At 48.3% G+C, this 25,284-nt stretch overlaps 1 protein-coding gene across 1 annotated transcript in view; it reads left to right on the plus strand.

The window, feature by feature from the left end:
• The window catches only part of GNG12 (G protein subunit gamma 12), an 86,787-nt gene that overhangs the window by 36,214 nt on the left and 25,289 nt on the right, over positions 1–25,284 (plus strand). Inside the window, exon 2 of the mRNA XM_066597648.1 lies at positions 7,704–7,760. The gene's annotated coding sequence lies outside the window, so the exon portion shown is untranslated. The remainder of the gene's footprint in view (positions 1–7,703; positions 7,761–25,284) is intronic.

The following is a 25,284-nucleotide window of genomic DNA, read 5'->3' on the forward strand; positions in this document are numbered from 1 at the left end:
TGGTACAACAGGGTGCTAGATCCTCCATGCCCACTCGTATCACATCTTGTATCCAAGCTAGAGGCGGTACAACAGGGTACTAGAGCCTCCATGCCTGCCCATATCACATCTTGTATCCAAGCTAGAGGCGGTACAACAGGGTACTAGAGCCTCCATGCCCGTATCACATCTTGTATCCAAGCTAGAGGTGGTACAACAGGGTGCTAGATCCTCCATGCCCACTCGTATCACATCTTGTATCCAAGCTAGAGGCGGTACAACAGGGTACTAGAGCCTCCATGCCTGCCCATATCACATCTTGTATCCAAGCTAGAGGCGGTACAACAGGGTACTAGAGCCTCCATGCCCGTATCACATCTTGTATCCAAGCTAGAGGCGGTACAACAGGGTACTAGAGCCTCCCTACAAGGGGTCAGTTTTCCGCAGCAAATGATCCTTTTGTTCGGATATGACAGTGAGTGTATATATACATACTATGGGATACCATAGTTGGGTCCTATTCACAATATAACTGACTGGTTCTGCTTGTTTCCGGTCAGGGATCGGTCAGTGCTGTATTCTACAGCCGAGACTGAAACCCAGAATGGAACCGCTGTGGGAACACCCCCAAATTCTTACCGTTCCTCTTTCCATGATCCACCATTGAACTATTTGTAGGGGCCGCTGTGACTTCTTAGTTCCTGTATGAGTAATGACCTTGTGGAGGTTTAGTGCTTCGCTGAATGTGATGGATCTGTTCCTCCTCGCTGGTTCTCGCCATGCTGGTATCTCCTGGTTGGTTTCCTCAGCCTTGCAGCTGATGTAGGAGCGGTGATAAGGATGTGCGGAGTCTGCGAATGCTGATCATCTGTACTCTATGACATTGACGTTTAGGTATAAAATATCCTGGGTCTAAGGTTGACTCTGCGATTTACATGCAAGATCTAAAACTCTAGAGATGCCTTATGTCGGCCGTCCCAAGCAGATATTGCCGGCCTGATGGCATACACGGCACACTGGTCACTCTGTGGTTAGAATGGGCATTTCATGTCAAATCCCCCATAAACACATTCGTGAGAAATACGGACGCATAGAAGAAAGACGTGGTTGGTTGTAAGTCTGCAGACGGAGCCCATATATCTATTGTGTCCCTTCAGACAGATGGGAACTTTATTAACTCTTGTGTAGCATTTTATAGTCCAGCATTATGACGACCTTTCAAAGGTGAATAAAGTTTCCAAACTTTTGTTCACTTTTTGTGGAGGGCTGCTGAGTTGTTTTTTTTCTGCTTTGTCAGCAACTTTTTGCTGTGATAGGCTAAAGTGTTTGAGTAGCTCTAGCCTTTATTTGTATGGACACTTGGTCAGGGTCTGATGGGTTCATAGTAATCTGTGGTTGGTCGGGGTCTGAAGGCTTCATAGTAATCTGTGGTTGGTCAGGGTCTGATGGGTTCATAGTAATCTGTGGTTGGTCAGGGTCTGAAGGCTTCATAGTAATCTGTGGTTGGTCAGGGTCTGAAGGCTTCATAGTAATCTGTGGTTGGTCAGGGTCTGAAGGCTTCATAGTAATTTGTGGTTGGTCATGATCTGAAGGCTACATAGTAATCTGTGGTTGGTCAGGGTCTGATGGGTTCATAGTAATCTGTGGTTGGTCAGGGTCTGATGGGTTCATAGTAATCTGTGGTTGGTCAGGGTCTGATGGGTTCATAGTAATCTGTGGTTGGTCAGGGTCTGAAGGGTTCATAGTAATCTGTGGTTCCTTACTAAAGAACCACTACAAAGCTACAGGTGTCCAGGTTCCTGAAGTTGGCCAAGTAGTGATGAGTTCTAGTCCTGGTCATCTTTCACAGATACTTTAGTTCACCGTGTATTTTCTTCTGTCAGGTAATATGTAAATCTCTTAAAGGCATTGTCTTAAAGGGGATGTATATCAGGTTCTCAATGCTGAAACATAAAGAAGCTTGCGTTGTCCTCCTCGGGGTCCCCACATCTCTTGTGACGTTGCCCGGTCCTCCATTCAAGTCTGTGTTTGAGACAGAGGTGAGTAGAAGCTTGTTTGTTGGAGTTCAGCATGGATAACTTGGCTGTGTGGTTGTTTATCTAGGACACCCCCTTTAAGGCTTGTTCACATTGGTGATGGAGGTTTAGTTTGTAGCTTCCAGCACCGATCCGGACAACCGTCTGAGGAAAATATTGGTGGGCAGAAAAGAAGCCGTATGGACCCCCGTTGTAACTAATGGGGTCAGTCTAGCGCAGTTCATACTGCCCCACCCCCAATGAATGTGGGGGGGGGTGAGTTGCTATTAGTGTGTTGGACCTGTTACCTCTCACATATTTGGCTTTTTTTAAATTTATTTATTTTTTTGCATGCCGCTGTGATTTGGTGCTTTATGCCGGCCGTCGCACCTTTTTGTATAAGGAAGGCTACATTCCTATAGGTGAGCACGGTATAGAGCTTGCCAACGTGCGGTTTTTTTTTTTTTTGTTTTGTTTTCACAGTGATGCGGTTTTGATTAAAAATTGCACTGTTTCCATGAAAGTCTGATCCTCACTCGTGACAGGATCACTAGCGTTTCCAAAACGGATAATCCCCAGAAGATCCGTTCCTTGTAGTCGTAGTCTGACGAGGAGGAATAATTTTATAACCTCATATCAGACTTATTACTGGTCTCTATTATTCACTTTTTAAGCTGTATAAAACATTCGGCTCGAGGGGTCTAATGCTTGTGAAAAAATAACGTGCGAGTCGCGTGCAGCTCTGGCCGCGGTCGTAGACTCGTCACACGAATCATACATTTTGCATTGTTCTTGCTAGTGTTGGGAAACTTTGTGGAAGGCAAGTCAATTTAATTGGAACCTATTGTGGCCCCTTTACAAACGGTTAAATGACTGCGCCGATGTCCCCGCTGAGGTCGTTGGTACTCGTGCAGAGCGTTTTTCAGCGGCTTCTCGCTCAGCGCTTCGCCTTCTATTTGCGGTCATCACGCTTCATATCTTCGTGCAGAGAATAATTAGCGCCGTACTGACCATCGGATTTCTGTTAAAAGTAACGGGGCGCGGATTCAGCATCGCAGACGCCATACAAGAGGTGCGGTGTGAACCTACCTGCGGATGCCACGTCCGCTCACATCTTGTACCGTTATCTCTTGCTACTAACTTTTTCCCACTTATTAAACTAAATGGCGCTGCGGGACGTACGGAAATATCTCGTCGGCTTCATGTCTCCGTAATGGGGGCCATTTATGGAAAACACTAAATCCGTGTTCTATATTTGTTTCTTCTCTGCTGCTTTCAGCTCCACAACCTGCATTACTGAGCAGGAAATATTTACCCCGGATGCCATAAGTCACGGGAAGGTATAGCCGGCAGCATCGGCCCTGTGATTGGTCCAGTGCCGGATTTACTTGTACAAAGTCCTCATACAGCACAATGTACATTCGCCTCTTCCGCCTTCCGTGACTTCATTTCACTAAAGCACTTCGGAATATGTTGGCGCCATAGTAATCTGCATATATGTTTTTTTTCTCTCGTTACCAGTAAGGCTGGTCTCATTGGATTATTACGTGTGAAATGCGCAGTACCAGTCTCCTATAGACTTTCAATTGTGCCCCTCGCATGAAATGCGAGTGCGAAAAATTGCAACATGCTCTAGCTTGGCGCCTATCATGCATGCATACGCATCAAGATAGTGTATGGGGATTGTGTGAGCCTGACCTAACTGCCAAACATAACATTCGTGTAATGAAATATCTGCGCTGTATGCTTGTACACATAAAGACTGGGAGCAGAGCTGCAGTGTAAAGCAGGGGTGTCAAACTCCTTTTCACAGAGGGCCACATAAGCCTTATGGTTGCCTTCAAAGGGCCGATTGTAATTCTAAAACAGTGTAGTAAAAGTGAACCCCACAGCGGCCCGATTGGTGATAAAGTCCCCCATAATTGCCAGTGGTGCACACTATTATATATACACACACATGCGCACACTAATTAATATATATATAGATATATACAGATAGATAGATATATTTTTATAATATTTTTTTCATTTATCTATCAGGCGCGCACTATTATATACATATAGCAGATAGATATAGCACTCACTGGTGCGCACACACACACTACACACACACACTACACACACACACTACACACACATATTACACACACATATTACACACACACACACACACATTACACACACACACGTATATGTGTGTGTGCATATCTGTCTACACATGACTTTGGGCGGCAGCCATCTTTCGCTTACAGCAGCCTCGTGGGCCACTCACATAATGGACAGGAGGGACCACTGACTGGTATGGGAGCCTGTTCTTGGCATGTGACCCGTGCGGTGCTTGTGTTCCAGCGCGGCGCTAACCGCTGTCAGAGGCTCCCATTGTTTGCAGTAGAGCCTCTCAGGCAGCTGCTGGATTTTGAGGTGACGTCTGTTTTTTGGCGTTTAGTGCACCTCACCAATGATAAGGAGTGTTAAAGCCGGCATTGGCCGCATCATCGCTGCTGCCGGAAACTAGAGGAAAATGTGGCAAGCACCGCAATTTAAATCTTCATGTGTGCGGAAGGCCTTGGGCTCTGCGGTCAGTGTGAAAAACGCAGGATTAGGGGGTTGTGGTATTTTTGTTTTTGTTTTTTTTTTTTTTATTTATTTTGTTGAACTCTGTTTTACTTGAGACTTGAATTAAAAATATAAAATGACATTTCTTTTGGGGGGGCTGGGGGTCAATCTGAACGATTGGTCGGGGTTAAGGAGCCGCCTGGTGCACATACTTCCCCCAAGGGAACGCTTGTCGCCTCCATCATAGTGGATGCAAATCTGCAGCGCTGGACAGTTAGCTGGTGAATGCAAAGCGCTTTATGGAAATCCCAGTTCAGAGTGCCGTGTGAGTGCGCCTCATAAACAAGTGACAGGCGCTCTTAAAGGGATCCGTCCACCGCAGGAAGCCCACTGAGGGGTGAACCGTACACAGCTGTGTATGAGAATCCCATCCACTTGAATGGTCGCCTCCTAGTGGCGACAACAGGCGGTTGCGGTATAGCAGAACTGTAATGAAGAAGCGTAGGAGTCTAGAGTGAACAGATGTTGCGTGACAGGTCCGTGTCCATCTAACAGCCTGTGTGTCAGTCTGGTAATATACTGGCATTAACTTCTTTTTTTTCCACTGAAAATCAAGTTTGAAATGACTGCCACTAGGGGTCTCCCTTCCAGCAGTATTGCAGTGCACAGCCGGTTAGGGGTGAGCATTCGGATGCTGATTGGAGCAGGGCTATACATCAGAAGCGTGGGACAAGAAGTCCCAGCCAGTGCAGTACTGGCAGGATGGCTTAGGATATCCCCACACAGCTGGAAGATGGCAAACAGCGGGGCAGCAGAAAAATCAAAATATCTACTTGGAAAATTGAATTGATGACCCCAAACTGGGTAGCCGCAGCAGGAGCTGGGCTACTTAAAAAGTTTTGTAAACTCTGCATTACCCCTTTCCAATCCACTGTCTGACCTCTGAAGACATTATGATTTAAGGCTGTACAGCTCCGATGTTGGAAGACGTCCGTCGGGGTTCTCTTACTGTATATTGCCAGCCTCTCTGCTGTCAGAGCTTATCCAACGTGTCACCTCATGCAGTACTGGCTTTAGCCAGCAGATAGCGCCGTTGTATAATGGCAGAAAGAGTAAGCCCCCTAGGAAAACCAGGATACAAATTGGATTGGAAAGGGTTAATATATTAAAAGTAAAAGGCTCCAAATAACTTCTGCTGCTTTATGAGAAGAATAGTAATAGTTCTGCGTCGCCATGTAACTGTAGATTGTTAACTAATCTGTTGGAACATTGTAATTATTCTGATACATGTGTAAGGGACACAGTGGGGGTTGGACAGAGCGGTTTTGTTGCTACCGGGATCCGTAATCTGTGGGGGAATCGGGTGACCGGTGTTACTTCCGAGGTAGCACCGCAGAGAACCGTAAGCCTTGCACAGCTCCTCCTGGGTCAGCGAGGGTTGGGTTTCTCCTGGGGCTCCAATACGCCCCTGCTGTAATAGTGTGATACACTGTAACAAGCGGCCATAGACTTGCACTTACCGCTCACACATATTGCGCAAAATACGCACCCCAGATAAATTGCCGCATGTTCTATCATGGCGTGTATTTACATGGATATTCGTGCCGATATAGCTCATGGGATTGGCGGCCCACAGCGTGACGCGCATGTATATCTTGGGGGCGGTACACAGGAAATTGCAACTGTCTGAGCGCGGCCTTATACACAGAGCGCCTAGAAGGTGTGAGGAGGCTTAGGCCACCCATGCTCCTCTGTTCCAGCTTCCGATTTGCACATTTCCCAGAGGAGCATGCATGGCCTTATAACTCTCCTCACACCTACTAGGTGCTCTCCCTAAAAAGAAGCCAGACCCTTCCTGACCCACATCATGGGCTTCTCACTCAGCCCGCAAACTACCGCACACTGATGAGGGGCAAAGCCCTGAACATCCCGTCTGTACATGGTGATCTTTCCTTCTGGAGAATACTCTGGCTTTAGCTTATATTACCAAACAATGTTGCAAGACCTGTTAAACTGTAAGACATTGACCTGCAGTAATGCTGCCTTCCAATAGGTGGCGCTGTAGAAGCATGCTCCATCTTCCCATTTACACAGCTTTTACTGGAATAGAGGCGGTCTATATAGTAACTGGATACTCTAGTCCTCCAGATGGGAGGTAGAAAAGGGCCTGATAAGTGAAGAAAAAGGCATTTTTCTCTTTTTTTTTTTCTCTTCACCTCAAGTATTGATGTTTGCAAAGTTTGTTAAAGCGGCAGTGACTATATCCGGGTGCGCCTCTCCTGCAGCTGCGGCCTGGAGACTGAAGTTCACACGCTACATATTAGGAACGCTCTCCAGAAGTCTTCGTCCTCCTTGTATGAAGTGCTTTTAGTTCCTTCAGTGTCTTGCTGATTCTCCTCTTCCTGCCGCAGCTGGTTGGGCGTCCAGAGGAGCCGCGACCAAGACCTTCCAAGCCGCTGAATGTCAGACACTGGAGATGCTCAGTGACAACCCATTAGGGAGATGTCATGGTGGTTTTCGGTTGTCACCCAGGTTTTCCTTGTAATGGCAAAGACTAAAATGTCCAAAAATTAATTTTCTGACAGAAGGAACGACTGGGATTTATTGGGGATGGATTGGTTTTATTTTGGAGAAAATGTCCCTGAGGCTGTATTCCAAAGAGTAACCAGTAAAATCTTCATCGAGCACTTACAGGGAATCTGTCAGCTGGGACATGTTGTCCGCACTGCCAGCGGCCCGTCCTAGAGCTGGAGAAGCTGATCCATATGTATAGATCTATGGGAAAACATGCAGTGCAATTTGTATTTTTATTCATTTAAACCTTTTTGCACATTCTTAGCTGAAGTTTCCAATGGGTGGAGCTATTAGTGACTGACAGCTACCCCTGTATGTACAGTCATGTACAGATGGCTGTCAATCACTGATGGCTCCGCCCATTGGACTGTTCAGCTCAAAATGCGCAGAGATATAAATAAATAAAAAGTTTATACAGAATGTTTCCCCATAATACTCTCTATCCTTCTGCTCGGCTCCTCCTGCCCCATAACATGATGCCTGCGCTTTGGGCAGCGTGTTCGATCTGACCAGTTCCCTTTCACCTTTCTGTATGATGCCGCCGCTGGTCCTTAACATCCGTGTTTTATTCTTCTGCAGATTTCCAGGAAGACGACAAAGGCTTTAAACGGGTACGAGCAGCTGTCGCCCTTCTAGGTGAGTCCTGATCATCGGCTGTTATCAACCCGCTAATCTGCTGAGGCGTTCCACTGACCGTTAGCCATTGTTCCCCGTTTTAGTATACGCTATGCTTCCAAAAGTAATTGGACCCTTCAGCAAGAATCACAATAAGTATTTATTTCCATGTATTAATACTTAGTGGCTCCTTTGGCCCTAATGACATCAGATACTCTCCATGGTATACTGTCTACTAACATCTGATACACTTCAGCTGATATTTCCCTCCATTCATCCTGCAAATGTCTGGCAAGTTCTCTCAAAGAAGATGGACGCTGTTTATATTTCCTGACTTGATGTTTCAGTTCATCCCAAAGATGTTCAGTAGGTTCAGGTCTGGACTCTGCAGGCCGGTCCAATCGTGTTACATCCATATCCTCAAACCAACATAAACCAGCGTTGGATCTGTGACAAGGCACCTTGTCATGTTGGAGGTATTGCTGACCATTCCAGAGTATTACCACATTGTCGGCCGCACATTATTGTCTAGAATGTCAGGGTCACCTCCGTGTTCATGGTTTTTGGCACTACAACCAACGGGCCGAGACCATGCCATGTAAAACATCCCCAGACCATAACGGAACCTCCGCTGACTTACCTCTTGGCACAGCACCCTCAGGCAGTAGGGGTTACCCAGGATCCTCCACAACCATGTACGGCCATTTGATTTAACGATGGAGTAGCGCGATTCTTCACTCCATAGACTATTCTTCCATTGCACAACATTCCTTACATCATTGTAGACAGGTCGTCTTTGGGAGAACTCATCAGATGTTTGCAGAATGAATGGAGGGAAATTCCGGCTGAAGTGTATGAGATGTTAGCAGACAATATGCCATGAAGTGTTCAGTGTCGTTAAGGCCAAAGGAGCCCCACTAAGGATTAACATATGGAAAACTACTTCTGATTCTTGCTCAGCTGTCCCAATTACTTTTGGTAGGAGAGTGTACTTGGAAACGTTGTAGAAGTGGGTGTGTTTGGTTTTTGGGTTTTTTTTGTTTTTTTTCTTCCTGCTATTTTTGGTGATATTCCGTCATAGATATTCATTGCCGACATTGTGAATATTTTAGCCGTGGGCCTGCCTGGTTCTCGTTAAGTGACACTGTGATTTTATAGTCGTTGTCGAAGATCTAAAAATTGCTGGCCATCCTCAGAATAGACCATTAATATCTGTTTGGTGGAGATCCGCCGCCCAGGACCCCCACGATCATCTGATTGAAGGGGCTGCGGTGCGAGTGCTGCAGACGCTTCGTTGTTTGTACTTTGGAGCAGGACTGAGTGCGCAGAATCTTGTGGTGGTATAGCGGCCGTTCTTCGTACTGCAGGCTTGTCCCGTTCACATCGGTGGGGCTGCTGGAGATGGCCAAGCGCCTGAACTCCACCGGTGGTTCCATTGAAGTAAATGGAGCGGAGGCGTGCATGCGCAGGATTGGAGGATGTGCCGGGGCTGAAGTCTCAGGATCTCTGGGGTCCCCGGTGGTTATCCCTGTCCTTTACACAAGACGGCTTGCTTTGGTGGAAATGCTGCAGTAGAATTGCCTTTTCTGTGTTCAGAATAAAGGTTAATATAAACTAAATGCCAATGTAGATGCAGCAGAACATGGCGGCGGCGTGACGTACAAGGAGCCGCCCCGTGCAGCTACACAGACCAACAAGGTTATGGCTGATAGAATGCAAAGAGGAAAAAATGATTCAGGTCTTCAGCTTCCAGTCCCTAAGGGGTTACAAATATAAGGGCTCACACTGGTTTTGCGAAAAATAACGCGGCATGCTCTGGCGTGGGGGTCATTCACACGGCCGTGATTTCGCGGTGAAGGGATCAATGAAGGCACATGGATTTTCATCGATTTGTTCACATTAGCGTGTAAACATTGCGGGTAGATGCTGCATGAAAGTAATGGCAGCATGCTCCATCACGGAGGATCGCACAGGGACAGCCCTATGCTTCTCTATGGGTAGCGCATGCAGAACATTGCGTATGGGCGACATTGTGTAGGCAACGCCATTATGAGAGGGCGGGAATTTAAGAAAAAATCAGTTGGTGGTCCCGGAGCAGTTTAGTTGGTAATCGGACAATTGGAGAGCAGAGAGAAGGCTGGTGTTTGAGGAGCCACAGGGGCTTCCTGCTTGTGGATGAGGGGTCTGCGAGCCCCCGCCGAGCCGCCTGAAAGCTGCTTCCTTCTATGAATTGATTTCTACTGTCCTGTAGAGGCACCCTGCTCGCACTTGTAGTATAAATCCCGCATTTGGGACAAGGTGCAACTTTTTAATGAACACCTTTATGTAATCACGAATGAATAAGAAATGGCGCACGAAACGCCGGGGAATAAAACGCCCCCCCCGCTAAGTATTGCTTGCCTAACAGAGGAGGAGGTGCAGAGCCGGTTAAGGAGGATTAAAATCAACAACTCACCGGGCCCAGATGGAAAACACCCAAGGGGTATAAGGGAACTAAGTAATGTGATACTTATATTTAGGGACACCATTGATACCGAGGTTGTACCATTGGACTGGGGCATTGCCAATGTGGCCCCAATGTACAAAAAGGGGTCTAAAAGCCCGGTAACTGCAGGCCAGTAAGGGGGAGGGGGGTTTGCCTCCCTCTGGATCAACGAGGGGAGGGGGGGGCGAAACAGGCTGAACTGGATGGACAATTCTACTATGTTACCTCTTATGCATCCTGGACCCTGTGGAGGAGAGGGCGCCCCGGGTGTCTTGTGCAAAATATATATTGGAGGAGAGACACCATCTCTACTGTGTCTTTATTCTTGCGAGGGGAGAGGGCAGAATTAGAAGGCTCTTAGGTTTGCAGTTATGGGGCTTTGTATTCTTGTACTGCAGTTATTCCTAATTCTGCCGCAGTAATGTGCATTTATAGCGCCGTCTTGAGGTAGAGTTGCCGAATCAACAGTATTGAAAAGCTGGGTGCTGACTCCTATGGCGGTGCAGCTTACAGGTGCTGGGATTCCTAATATTACCTTTCTGCTGCAATACATCTTTGTGACCACTAGAGGGCAGCGCAGGCTGATGCATCTCATTTATGAGGCTCATTCACACTGTAGTGCTTCCATCAGTTGGGTGGCGATGTCCTCCTTCCTGTGTGATTGCAGCATCCGGCTCTGTTATAAATACCTGCCATGATGTAATCCAGCAGCTGCTGCTCATTTCGCTTCATCCTCCTTAATTATATCCTTCGCCCCGCCAGCGGTGGGCGGGGGGCCATTGTGGCATTTTGGTAATAGTCAGTGCTTCCCAACAAAACATTATGCATGCAAAGCCTCCTGGAGGCTGCAGCTGTTGTGACGGAGAGCGATGCAGGTTTTTTGCGCCAAAGTCAGAAGCGGATATGAAAGGAAGGGGAAATAAAAGGACTCTTCCGCCGCATCCACCCCTGGCTTTTGCGCAAAATCTGCATGTGTGACTGAAGCCAGAAGTCCGCAGTAATCTAATCGGTTGGCTGCGGGCTTATCAATTATTAAGCATTAGGGCTCATTCACATGTGTTACATGTGGTGGTGCTGCTTATGTGTTGGGTTTTTACATCCGTGTTGCGTCCATGCGTCACGTGCAAAAGAAAAAAAAAATGAAGGCCCAAGGAATGTCTGTTATGTCGCAACCCACTGAAAATGGGGTCGGCAGTAAAAGACTCTGAACACTGATGCTTATGCCTTTTCGCTGCCTTTTTTTTTTACGCACCTTTAGACTTTAGTGCGTGATTGTGGTCTGGGTGCGGACCAAAATAAAACATGCCACAATTTAAAAAAATTTTTTTTTTAAAGGTGCAACATGCAAAAAACCCATCTGAGCGCGCGAATGTTCGTGTAGTTCCGTGTGCGGTCTGTAGTCGGTCAGTAAAGAATGCAGATCGAAAATACAGAAAATGGGCCCTTATAACCTCTTTAATTCAGCATGCTGAGCAGCAAAGTTGTAGATTTATGTGATGAGGGGTTTTGAAGACGCCGGACAACCAGTTATTTTCTACTAACGGGACTGGAACGGTCAGATTATAAAGTTACCTGACCATCGCACGTATGTGGGGCCATCAGCAGGTCCAGACGGACCGGGACTAGATGTTAGCTGTGCTTATACAGCCATCTGCTCCTACAGTGTGTCCTATACCAAAGTACTAGAGCCGTCTTCCATTCGTATAACATAGGACATGCTGCCACCTAGTGGAGAGATCTGCTATTACCATTCAGTATGGATCCTAGCAGTGAGAAGCTAATGCAGAGAAATACATTTTGTTTTCTAACTATTAAAATGTTTTTTTTTAGGCAACACCCCACAAGGGGCAGCGCTCTATAGGGCTCATGCACAGGGCTATATTAGGGCTGCCATAGGGGTGCATTAGCTGAGGGAAGCTGCTGCTGGGGAATATTTCTGTAGGGTTCTCATAGTGTGTATGGGGGCCATGCCGCTCCGTACTAAGGAGTCATATAGACTGTGATTTATATTGGAGGAGGCCCTGCAGATTACGGCTATAGATTCCATCACTCGGATTAGTGATGAACACTTAGCATTTCATTAGTGACAGAATGGAATTATGGGAAGAAAAGTTTTTAAAAAATCTACCCGAAAGTAAGTGTCTTATATCAATTTTTGTTCAACTTTCATGTATAGCTGCCTGGACACTATTTAAATTGACCTTTTTAATTAACTGTTAGCAGGGTTTAATTTTGGAGTAGGGCTTATAGTTCAAGCATCCTCAAAAAGCCTGAAAAATCATTTTGCATCCTCAAAAATTCTGGAAAATCATGCTATGTCTTATTTTCAGGGAAACAGGGTATTACTGTTTTGAGGAGTTTCTTTCTGTTCTCCTATCGGTCTCCCTGGTTCATTGCAGCCGGGGCTACAGGGTGACTTTGGGGTATAACAGGTCGCACGCCCGAAGGTTGCAGTGTAGCCCTGTGACATTGCAAATCATTGGCTGTAAAGTGTGATTGCGCTGCGGCTCGCAGATTACCGCGGCCTGATGATTGCCAGACATTCAGACTCGCTGGCTTTCTTGCGATTGTCTGCTTGCTGGAACTTGCAGGCTGCATTGACTTTCATTGGCTTGTGGCGTTGCAGGGCCGGACTGCGATATTTGGCCATGTAGCCTCTGCCTTGTATAACGCTAGAAGAGACCCTTTGCTCAGACTTAAATCCATAATACAACCCATAGGCCTGTGTGGCAATCTAATGGGCCTCCCTGTTCCTACGCATTCATACGGTGGCAAACCACTGGGAGTTAATGGTGGCATGCTGCATTGGCGCCATATTTCAGAGGTCGTGTCCCCCCCCCCCCCAAGAAGTACTGCTCTATACACAGCAGCACAGTAAAATTGTCGTACAGCCGCATACTGCAGTAACGCAAACCTCGGGGGGCGCTGTGCCCCTCGGCATGTGACGCCCCCCTCATGCACACAGCAGGTAGAGATCAAGAAAAATTATACAAGTAGTAGATGCCATTCAGAGTTTGTGGAAAATTGGGGAGATCCCCGAAGTGATGAATGGGCTCTGGTCTAGAATGCTGGAACTTGTGGTTTCTCAATGGCAGAAAGCCATGGCTGTCTGTAATAAGGCGCTGCGGATTATGTTGGTGGGATAGAAATACTATTATACTTGTGAGTGTGACCAACAATAGCTACGTGTTCACCTGTACACTCCGTGATTAGTACCTGCAGCTACAGGTAATTGTAGGCGTCACCATGCGGTAACCCTTGTCTAGACCCGACCTCAGCGCTGCGGACTGAGAAATCAACAACGGAGTAATAGCGCTCACAAACTAGAGATTTGCAACACAACAGCTCCCCCTGCAGGAAGGTCATGGAATGTGTACTCACTGAGCAGGAGATCCGTAGACTAGCAGTTCTACAGTAACGCCTTTATTAAAGCAACCCTCTGGTTTTGGAACAAAATTGTGTCCGGTGGGGGTTATATCCTGAGCCTCGTGTGGTGCAGAGTGTAAGCTCTCGCCTACGACCTGAAGGTTGCAAGTTCGATCCCCGTGTGAGTCAGGTAGCCGGCTCAAGGTTGACTCAGCCTTCCATCCTTCCGAGGTCGGTAAAATGAGAACCCAGCTTGGTGGGGGGTAATAAGTAATAATTACCTGAAAGCGCTGCGGAATAAGTTGGCACTATACAAATACCAAGATTTATTTTATTTTATATCCCTTGTGGTCCTCTAAGATGGCGAACGGTCTTCAGACTACCTTAACCCCCCGCGTACCTCTGTGCTGCGAATGCGCTGGCCAGCGCACATGCACTGTAGAGATGATGCCGCACCGTCTGTAGGTGATGACGTGGATCCCGCAATGCTGATTGCGGATGGGCCGCGGGACGGACTGCTTTCATTGACTTTAATGAAAGCCGTTTGTGCAGAGTCCGCTCAGAAATGGAGCATGCTGCGATTTCCTCCGCGAGCAGAAAATCGCAATTTGTTTCCACTTGTGTGGATGAAATTGCGTTTTGCCATAGCATGCTATGGGCGGTATTTGCTGCGGAACCCAGAGGCGGATGGACGCTCCAAATTTTGCAGTGCAAATCCACCCGTGTGCAGGTGGCCTTAAACTCCCTATTTCTGCCGTAGAGAGCAGCAGCCATCCACCTGCTGACGTCCCTAAACTACCAGCGCTGCAGCTAAAGTCATCCCAGTAATCTGTAGGTGAGGATATGTAGGTCCGGCGTGGTCGCCTATACAGGGGAACAGCAGTTCAGATGCAAAGCCCTATTCACTTTACTATGAAGAAATGCAATGGGGATCTCCGTATTTCTAGCTATTAAGTGCTTATGACTTCCGCATTCTAAAAACTGTCCACTAGATGGAGACATTGTCCTTCTTTGTCACCCAGCTCAAGTTGTAAGGAGTCCAGAGTTTTACAATAACTTGTTTATGGCATTTTTTGAAGTCTTGTAACCGCCAACATAATGCGTAATAAGATTTTTTATTTTTTTTTGCTATTTTTGTTAAATATAATTGATTTTTAATATTTGCATGGTTTTATATTTTTTTGAACTTTAACTATCGATTTTAAAAACCTGTGCTCTATGGCTTATTCACATGCAACCTTGGTTCATCAAAAACAGTTTTCAATGCATGTGTGCATTTCTGGTGCATATTGTGATTGCGTGCGTGTTTTACATCTGTATTGCATCCATGTTCAGTTTTGTTTTTTTTTCTCTTGCGCACGTAAAAAAAATAAAAATACAAGAGTTGAAACACAATGAAGAAAATAGGACTATGACATGGTGACTTACCAGAGGAACGCCTGCTGGTAATTAGTTCAAATGGGTTTGCTGGGGTTAATTTGGCCCTAAGCTATAGAAACGGTGTGGTGGCCCCGTATATACAGACTGCCTCAGCTGCTAATTACTCTACAGCCGCTTTCACATGAGTGTATTTGGTCCGCAGCTGATCTCACCCTTTCAGTCGGAGTGCCGCCTGCTGCGGACGGACTCCAGGGGCTGCAGATTTAGATGCGTTGTTTGATAGAAAAATTGCGTGGATTTTGCTGCAGATTTACCGCGGTCTAAAATCCCCACCATTTCCAGGAAGTGTGAACTTGCCCTAAAGACCTACTAAACCATCACAAGGGGATTGTCTAGACAGGTTACAATTGTAGCAAACTGATGTTTACCCGCACTGATACATTGTAGCAAATATCACAAGCAATGGAGATGTTGCTGATCCAGATTGGCCAGAAGTTCCCATAAAGGGTTCGGCTGTTAATGAGTATAAATCTGCGAGCGATGCCCGGCCGGGGATGCCTGTCTGTGGGCAGAGGGCTGCTGAGTGGTGCCCGGCCGGGGTTGTCTGTCTGTGGGCAGAGGGCTGCTGAGTGGTGCCCGGCCGGGGATGCCTGTCTGTGGGCAGAGGGCTGCTGAGTGATGCCCAGCTGGGGTTGTCTGTGGGCAGAGGGCTGCTGAGTGATGCCCAGCCGGGGTTGTCTGTCTGTGGGCAGAGGGCTGCTGAGCGATGCCCGGCCGGGGTTGTCTGTCTGTGGGCAGAGGGCTGCTGAGCGATGCCCGGCCGGGGTTGTCTGTCTGTGGGCAGAGGGCTGCTGAGCGATGCCCGGCCGGGGTTGTCTGTCTGTGGGCAGAGGGCTGCTGAGCGATGCCCGGCCGGGGTTGTCTGTCTGTGGTCAGAGGGCTGCTGAGCGATGCCCGGCCGGGGTTGTCTGTCTGTGGGCAGAGGGCTGCTGAGCGATGCCCGGCCGGGGTTGTCTGTCTGTGGGCAGAGGGCCGCTGAGTGGTGCCCGGCCGGGGTTGTCTGTCTGTGGGCAGAGGGCTGCTGAGTGGTGCCCAGCCGGGGTTGTCTGTGGGCAGAGGGCTGCTGAGCGATGCCCGGCCGGGGATGCCTGTCTGTGGGCAGAGGGCTGCTGCTGAGCGATGCCCAGCCGGGGTTGTCTGTGGGCGATGTGTGGCAGCAGTTCAGTGATGTGGTGCAATGTAGGTCAGAGTTGTCGGCATGTGACATCCTCGCAGTCCGGGCTGCAGCAGCCGACCAAACCCTGGCTGAATCAGATGTCAGCTATGCCACAGGACACGTGCTGGAAGCTGCCAGGAGCGGTGTGGCACGAGGCTCATTGCACATGGAGGCTCTTCAGGAATTTCACATTGTTTTCTTGGCTTATTTTTAATTTTTTTTTGTTTTTCTCAGAACAATCCTCATCTATTCACCCAGGAAGTGTCAGCGCCGCGCAGTATCCGACGCACTTGGCATATCCTGCCCTGTGAGCGCTCCCTGAGGCTGGACTTGGGTGAACGCGAAATTAGACCAATGTCTGTGTGTTCTGCTGCTCCTCTGCGAAGAAAGGCCGTCGCATCACCGCACCTGCGGTTTTTGGGGGGTTTTTTCACATTCAATTTTCATGCGTACTTCTTTTTATTTATTTATTTTTTCCTGGCATGCGATAGAAAAATGACATGTTGCAATCCTTACAATGGGGGGATGGGGGGGATCATCCCGCATACAAATGGCCTAACGTATAATATGATTTCCACCCACCAGACACTCCTAAGAAATAACAGGTGAAACTTGAACAGAAGTGACCAAAAAAAAGGCTATTTTGTGATTATTTTTATTTTCAATCTCGCAGTATCGCTCATTCTATTAACCCATTGATGAGAGGTTCTATTCGCGTCTTATGCGCCCCGTAACGCACAGAACAGGGTTTGCGCTGTTCTGTCTGCGTTAAATATGTGTCAATGCATGTGCATTGGCCGTATAGTTTCACAAAAAAAAAATCCGAACATATCCGTTTTATGATTTTACACAAACTTACAAATTTATGACGAGGAGAGAAATTTTTGTGGTTTTTTTTTTTTTTTTTTTTTTTTACGTCTTCCACAGGGGGAAACGTCTGGTAGTCCAGCGTAAGGTACAATGTGATAAATGAAGCCTAAACCTGTTGAATGTAGCCCAAGTATACCGTATGTGCGTCTGCGGCTTTCTTATAATATCCAGTGTATACATGTCTATACGTCCAACAGCATAAATCGTGTACATTTGGCGCACACAGAACACGCAGTGTTGACCGCTGCCTTACCCTTGGGTTTCCAGGCTAGGTTATATCTGCAAGGGGTTTGGGCTTGAATGATCTCCCATTTGCAGGATTCCAGTTTTCCCAGAAGTAGGGACCGTAATGGGTGCCACACGCGGCCCTGGGTCTGTATGCTGGTGGATAACATATTAGCTGCCAGATCTATTCTTTACAGGAGCCGATCCTAGATCTGACCTATATAGTTATTGTATGCACTAAAGGTAGAAGGTATGCCAAGCTCCCAGCATGTACCGTGCATGGAAGCTGTGATAGATGCTGCTGTCGGACATCGGTCACCCACCGGCTACAATCACATCTGCATCTCTGCTTCTCAGAAGCCCCTGCAGCCGGCATGTAATCCACCTCGCAGCTCCAACTTAGAAGCTCCTGGGGCGATTGCATAAATGGGTGATAAGTCTGATCAGTGGGGTCTCCTAGCAAAGACCCCCACTGATCCTGAGAACAAAGGAACTCCTGTCGCCCTCCTCACTTTTGCCCGCAGTTAAAAGAAGTTAGAATGAAGCGTTGGTCACACATGCCCAGCGTCACTCCATCCATTGTCGGGGTGGAACCTCCACATGAACAGTCAAAAACCGCGCCATAGATTTTTCCGCGGACCCGCAGCAGACGTTGCCTGAACGGTCTCAGTATGCGCTCTAGTGGTGGAGTTTTAGGGGACGTTCCCACAGTGGAGACCGCCTGGAAACCCGCAGCGATCCGGGGCTTTTCTGTCGTGGTTTTTACCGCAACTCTGGATGCAGATTTAGTCCCGCCAGCGTGGAATTTCCAACACAGTTTTGCATGGCTCTGAAGAAGGAACATGGCGCTACTTTTCGAGAATCCGCACAAATGCATCAAATTGCGCACGTGGATTTCACCCATTGACAGGGCTACAGGCGCTTGCGGATCTGCGGTACAAACTACAGCCGGCTGGCCACCGGTTTATAGGCAATTCCAGATGAAAAATTCCATGGCAGAATCCGCCGTCTGAACATATGCGCCGCAGATACGGTCTAGATGCAGGGAAATCCACACCATTTGTGCTGCGTCGGAATGTCCCGTACGGCGGGCATCCGTCACCCGTGGACGTCCGTGTTTATAGACTTAGACCAGGTGGCATCCAGGAGACGGAATGTAATTGTAGATACTAAACATAAGGGAGAATGTAGATCTCCATGCCTGCTTATCATGTGAGGCAGGGCACGAGCCCCCCTCTAATGCCATCACTGCCGCCTCTCCTCGGGCGGGCACACAGCGCTGCCAGCTCCCGACTCATTTCCATTCGCTCATGGAAATTGAGGTTTACACATGAAATGTTCCAGATTCTTTTGTTGGCAGTCATCACACGTGCCGCCTGTTTACACAACGTCCTGCTAGCCTCATCACATGCAGCAGTGCCAGACTCCACTGCACTGCCTGCAGGACTACAACTCCCAGCAGATCACAGGCACAAAACTAAAGACTCCTTGGTCTGTTAATGGCATCCTGGAAGGATTGTTCTGTTCCTTGATATCCTGGTGTTGTGTACCAAACGGCACCTGCAAGAATCACTGATGTGATGCCACTCCTGTCTAAGCAGTGGTGTTAGTGTGTGTGTTATATATGTTTGATAGTTGACCAGTACATGCTGTGAGATTTACCCTTACAGGGGGCTATCCAGGAGAAGAACATGGCTGCTTTCTTCCAAAGACAGCGCCACCCCTGTCCTCAGGCTGCATGTGGTATTACAGCTGAACACATTCGCTGCAGTACCAGACCCAACCCATAGAGGCTAGCTGCTGCTCACTCCCCTGGTCTCCATAGTGCAGATTCATCATATGTGATATTACTGCAGTATATTAAAGTGGTTGTACCACAATCACAGGTTATCCTCTATCCACAGGGTAAGCGATGACTTGCTGATCGGTGGGGGTCTGCCAATCCTGAGAATGGGGTCCTGTGTCCCCGTCGTCCTCACCACGAGGTTACTGCATCCCCCACAGTGAGGAGGAGACTGGAGTGCTGGGTGCACGGGAGGGTCATTACCTTGTAATTGTGGTACAACCTAAAAATGGCAGAATTGCTTTTTTTTCTTTCTCTCCGTTTCACTTTATTTAAAAACAATAAAAAAACAAGCCCTCAGATAGCGAAGTAGACAGAAAAATAAGACTTTTGATTTCTCTTCCCCACTTTCAAAAAATCATAAGTGTGGGGGTAGGGAAGGTGTCCTTAAAACAGCCTGCAGCTCTGCGATTGGTCTGTTGGAGCAATGCAACTACTAGAGCGATTCCAGTAATATTGAGGAGTTGCTATGTATGCAATTTCCTGATACATATGCTGAAGTTTGCGCTCGCATGCGATGTCGGGGGGCTGTTCCACGTGTGTCTTAGGTAAACGCCATTACCACGGCACCAGCCGATCGGCCCCCTGGAGCTTGTACAGCTTTCTGCACATGGCGAGTTCTCAGAATCCTTCAGTCTTCCTTAAGTTGCAGCTGAAGGAGTGATTTGTGGCACGCCAGTCTTCTCCCGGATGTGTTAATATTGCGTGCAGTTGGCAGGGCGTGCCAGTGCCAGGCTGTAGGGTAAACACTGCTGCCTATCAAATGCCACAAACAAACTTTGTGTTCTGTAACTTAATCTGCTGCCGCTGAACCTGACGCCTAATGACTTGCAGACTGCAGTTGTTCTTCTGCCTTTTAATAAACTTTCCCCTTTTTAAAAAGTCAAAAATAAGTAAAAACAAACTGATTTTTTTTTTCCATTTGTCCTTTTTCTGTTTTCTTGGCCCGCTACAGAAGTGACAAAATAAGAGCTCGCCTGAGGAGCAACCACACAGAAAACCTTTCCATTTACGTTCCCAATGATTTCAGTGGTAACTGAAGTGCTGCCGTTCAGCTCGCTTAAAAAAACGGAAATCCAACAATTAGTGCGGACGGCTGTGCCAAGACTCTGCGGGGAAAAAAAGCAAAAAAAAACAAACCTTTATTATAATTATATCTGAGGGGGAACAAAACTGAACAGGGGTTTCATTTGATTCTGTTCTGATGTCCATTTCACCTCTTTAGTGGTACGCCCAGAAAATCTCCAGGGCTTGCTGCACTGACAATGCAGTTGAACCCTGGAAGATTTCTGTGGACAGCTCTAGTGCTGAAATGCTGGCCAGGACACACCATTATTGTGCCACTGTAATAAACCTGCCACTGAAGGGGTTAAGGGTGGCTTCATATCCGTGTCAGGACCTCCTGGCCGGATGTGGCTGAAAATACCAAAAGCGCTGCCTGCAGGAAAGCGAAGTCCCCATTGCAGATGTGAAAACTCCTGCGGATCTGTTCCTAAATGTGTCGGCGGTTAGACCCCCTTCACCCCTGCATTGGGGGCTCCTAAATTATTTCCATTGTTCAACTCCTTGGAGTCAGACCTCGAAAATGCCAGAACTGAACTCGGCGCATGGTGGAGCCTGACTGCGCCAAACGGACCGCACTGACTAGAACCAGGTTCTTCCAGCATTCCAGGCGGCATTTTACAGAATGAAATGGCGCTGTATGCTGCACTATTCGGGAAGATCTGCGCCGGAGCCTTCAGTACAAATGTGAATGAGGCCTTGGACAATATAATAAACGGATGGAAACAACGGGAAACTAAAACAGATGGAAACTATGTTCATCGGTTTCATTCAAAGGGGGGTTTGGGTTTCCGTTTAAATTACATTTCACTATCTGTTCCATTTAAAACAAAAATGTAAAAAATTAATTAGTGCAAAATGGAAATGAAAATGCTGATGTGAACGAACCCTAAGAAAATGGGACAAGAAGTCCCGGGAGGGTGAATGGGCTGACAATCTGTACAACGCCACAGAACATGTTGGCACTAGAACTGCAGATAAGTGCATTTTAAGTAGTGTAAGCGATGGCCTCAGTCCAGCCGTTTGGTCATCCCAGATCGGATCTAAGAAGTGCCGGAATCTGACAGAACTACAGGTGATTTTATTCACTGGAAGAAATGCAGAACTCTCTTCAGATTGCTGACCGCCCCCCGCCTTGTGCCGTCGCGGCGCTCCGGTATGTGAGGCATGCAGTCACTTCGTGTCATAAGACCAAAGTCCAGGCGTCCCAGGAAAGTACCAGCAATCCTCTGTGCTCCATCAGGTGATTGATTTCTGGCTGTTGCAGCAGAACGGAGCGCCGGGGACTCAAATACCTTGCGACATGTAGTAGAACGCTCTTCACGTGTGTATATATGTATACATCAGCGTGCAGGAGATGCTGCAGTTGGGGGGGGGGGGGGGGTTGGCATAAGGTTCGGTAGGTTTGCAGTACAGGTCTGAGCTATATGTCAAGAGGATCTCCTGATGTGTACCTCTGCCACTATAGGCATATAGCAGCGTACATTCCTCATTCACAGTGATGTATATAGACAGGGTATATGTCACTGGTGCGTTGTGTGCTTTAAAGCAGGGGTCCCCCCAACTCCAGTCCTCAGGGACCACCAACAGGTCATGTTTTCAGGATATCCTATGGTAAGAACACCTGTGGCAATGTCTGAGGCACCCACAATAATTGCATCACCTGTGTAACACTGAGGAAATCCAGAAAACATGACCTGTTGGCGGTCCCTGAGGACTGGAGTTGGGGAACACTGCTTTACAGGGGTTGTCTATGTATTATATCACACTTTGTCCCCCAAAAAATGAAGCATCTAAAAGGTGTCTGCTCCAAAACTCACCCTGCAGTTCCATCTTAGGCAGATATACAAATGATGAGTTGTGATTAGATGAACGGTCTTATCACCTGAGGGCCTAAAAGTGGTCCGTCCACCACCACCACCACCACCACCACCACCACCTGACCTATAAGAGGCTCTCGGAGGCTCCTTGTGTGTGGTGACCTCTTCTTCCGCTTGTGTAGAGCTTATTGACCACTAGACGCCTCTACGACGCAGAGAAGAGATTTCATCCCGTTACCAGAGTCTGAGAGGGGCGCATTATTGGGATGTGAGAAGCTGAACAGTTGTATCCATGAATTGTCCCCCACCAGCCGTTCTGACCAGACTGTTAGGAGGTGTTGGGCCCTGTGGATGTCTGAGGGCACACAAGGTGACCGGGCTCAGGACCCCCCCTACAGATCACCAGTAGAGAGGAGCGTCTGACCAGACTGTTAGGGGGTGTTGGGACGAGTGGATGGGGGCACACCAGGCGACCGGGCTCAGGACCCCCCTACAGGCCACCAGTAGAGAGGAGCATCTCGCTAGACTGTTAGGAAGTGTTGGGACCAGTGGATGTGTGAGGGCACACAAGGTGACAGGGCTCAGGACCCCCGACAGACCACCAGTAGAGAGGAGCGTCTGACCAGACTGTTAGGGGGTGTTGGGACCAGTGGATGTGTGAGGGCACACAAGGTGACAGGGCTCAGGACCCCTGACAGACCACCAGTAGAGAGGAGCGTCTGATCTTCCAACAAGTGTCAGAAGCGCCAACTGTTAAGTTGTCCATCCATAGACTGGGCACCATCATTACACCACTTTGTCTGCTGGAATAATTTCCAGGCGCTTGGCTGAAGGACAGTTTGGTGCATGGGACCATCTGGGATGCCAGCTTTTGGCAGTTACGAGTTTGCATGATCTAGACCAGTGTTTCTCAACTCCATTCCTCAGGGAACTCTAACAGATCATGTTTTCTGGATTTCCTCAGTATTGTAAGGTGATGTAATTATCATCAGTACCTCAGACATTGCCACAGTTCTTACTATAGGATATCTTGAAATCGTGGCCTGTGGGGGTCCCCGAGGACTAGAGTTGGGAAACACTACTCTAGATTATGCAAACTCGTAACTCTGGGACGCCAACTTCAAGAGTTGCGAGGTTGCATGATCTAGACCAGTGTTTCTCAACTCCAGACCTCGGGGACCCCAACAGGTCATGTTTTCTGGATTTCCTCAGTGTCGCACAGGTGATGTAATTACTGTCAATGCCTCAGACATTGCCACAGTTCTTACTATAGGACAGTGGTGGCAAACCTATGTGGCACGCAGAGCCCTTCCTGCTGGCACGCACCGCCATCGAAACCTTACTAAGTTAGTGAATACCGGCAGGAGTGCCGCGGCTCCCCTGCTGGTGTTCACTCAGCTGTGCTGCTAGCTGCACTGATCCCGGCGCACGCTGTGATGTCAGTGTGCACCCGGGATCCTCCTCCCCTGACGTCTCTTACTTGGTTCCACGAGAGAGTAGGAGGCGTCCGGCAGCACACTGATGTCACATTGTGCAGCTGGGATCAGCATCGAGCTGAGGAGGTGGGGGTAAGTATATGGGTCTCAGGGGAGCGCTATTACTACTGGGGCTGATGTAGGGGATACTATTTGTAATAGTGTCCCCTATATCGGCCCCAGTAGTGATAGCATTACCACTGGGGCCGCTGTGGGATGTCATTATTACTACTGGGGGCCGCCGCAGGGTGTCACTGTTCTGTTGCTACTGGGGGCCGCCGCGGGGTGTCACTGTTCTGTTGCTACTGGGGGCCGCCGCGGGGTGTCACTGTTGCTACTGGGGGCCGCCGCGGGGTGTCACTGTTGCTACTGGGGGCCGCCGCGGGGTGTCACTGTTGCTACTGGGGGCCGCCGCGGGGTGTCACTGTTGCTACTGGGGGCCGCCGCGGGGTGTCACTGTTATCGCTGGGGTATGTGTACACGTTGCGGAAATGCAGCAGAATGTCCTCAGAGGAAACTTACGTGGCAAATTCTGCAGCATTTCCGCATCCAAAAAGCAGTTAAAATCTGCACCCGGTCTATTGTGAAGCAGCCCTGTCCTTTTTATAACGACGGAGGTAAAATCATACGTCGTGATAAGCCCCGCCCCTGACATGTTGGCACTTTGCAGTAAATAAGTGGGTTTTCGGTTGCAGTTTGGGCACTCGGTCGCTAAAAGGTTCGCCAACACTGCTGTAGGATATCCTGAAAACATGATCTGTTGCCCCCCCCAAGACTTTAGTTGAGAACCACTGGTCTAGAGCTCACATCTCAAACTCAAATCTCATGGGCCAAATGTGGCCCGTTGGCGGTGCAGCAACCTAACGGGCATTCCACCCATGCAGCCTGCCGATTCGGTGGCGGCGGTGCAGTCTGCGGTCGCTGACCTCCAAGAAGAATAAAGCAGACCCTTATTCTTTAACTTCAGAGAACACTTGGCGGTCTGCGTGTCATTCGATAAGGACCCGTTGCCGGATTGGTTTACTGTTGCGCAGCTGAAGTCCCCGCTGCTCTGCATCGTGTTGCTGTGCGGACATCGGCTGTCACTTCTGTGTATGACCATGATAAACATCGTCTGCTGACGTCCCGAGTCCCGTCTTCCCCGCTCGGAGCGGTGGAGGCCGTGTCTTGGCTTTTCACATGGCCTCAGCTCATTAACTGTGGGAAAGAGGAGCTGCCAGGGAATCGCAAGAGTCCGGGAGCGCCGTGCGCCGGTTACATCACCGGTCATATACGTGCGTCTCACTGCGAGCTCCCAGGGACGGTGACGCACCCACATCACACATGGGCAGACATGGCGATGCCCGCTGCAGAACGGCCCTCGTGGAACATGTGTGAGTCAATGCATGGAAGACAAAGGCGGCTGTCCCCATGAGATCAGCTGCTCTGTCAGATGATCCCATTGTCCTCCTGACACTATTGTTACAAGCGCCGTTGACTTTTCCAGCATGATTATTGTTGCAGAGCTTCCTTAACCCATTCAATACCGGGCTGTCACTGGCAAATCAGCCATTTAGAGGTTATGTCCAACTTCTGAAACTGTTTTTTTACTTTTTTTTTTTTTTTTTAATTGCATATAAAATAAAATCCCGCTTAGTACTTGGTCTAGATTAATTAAACCTTTCCTCCTGTCTTTGTTTCTACAGCTCCTATGCAGATTATGCCCCTCCATGGTAACAGCGTATGACCTCTGATCCTGCAGTCGTATTCCCTTCTATCTGTCCTCCACTTCTGGCAGCCCTCCCAAATGTATGTTGGTGTAAA

Source organism: Eleutherodactylus coqui, chromosome 3 (assembly GCF_035609145.1).
Source record: "Eleutherodactylus coqui strain aEleCoq1 chromosome 3, aEleCoq1.hap1, whole genome shotgun sequence".
NCBI lineage: Eukaryota > Metazoa > Chordata > Amphibia > Anura > Eleutherodactylidae > Eleutherodactylus > Eleutherodactylus coqui.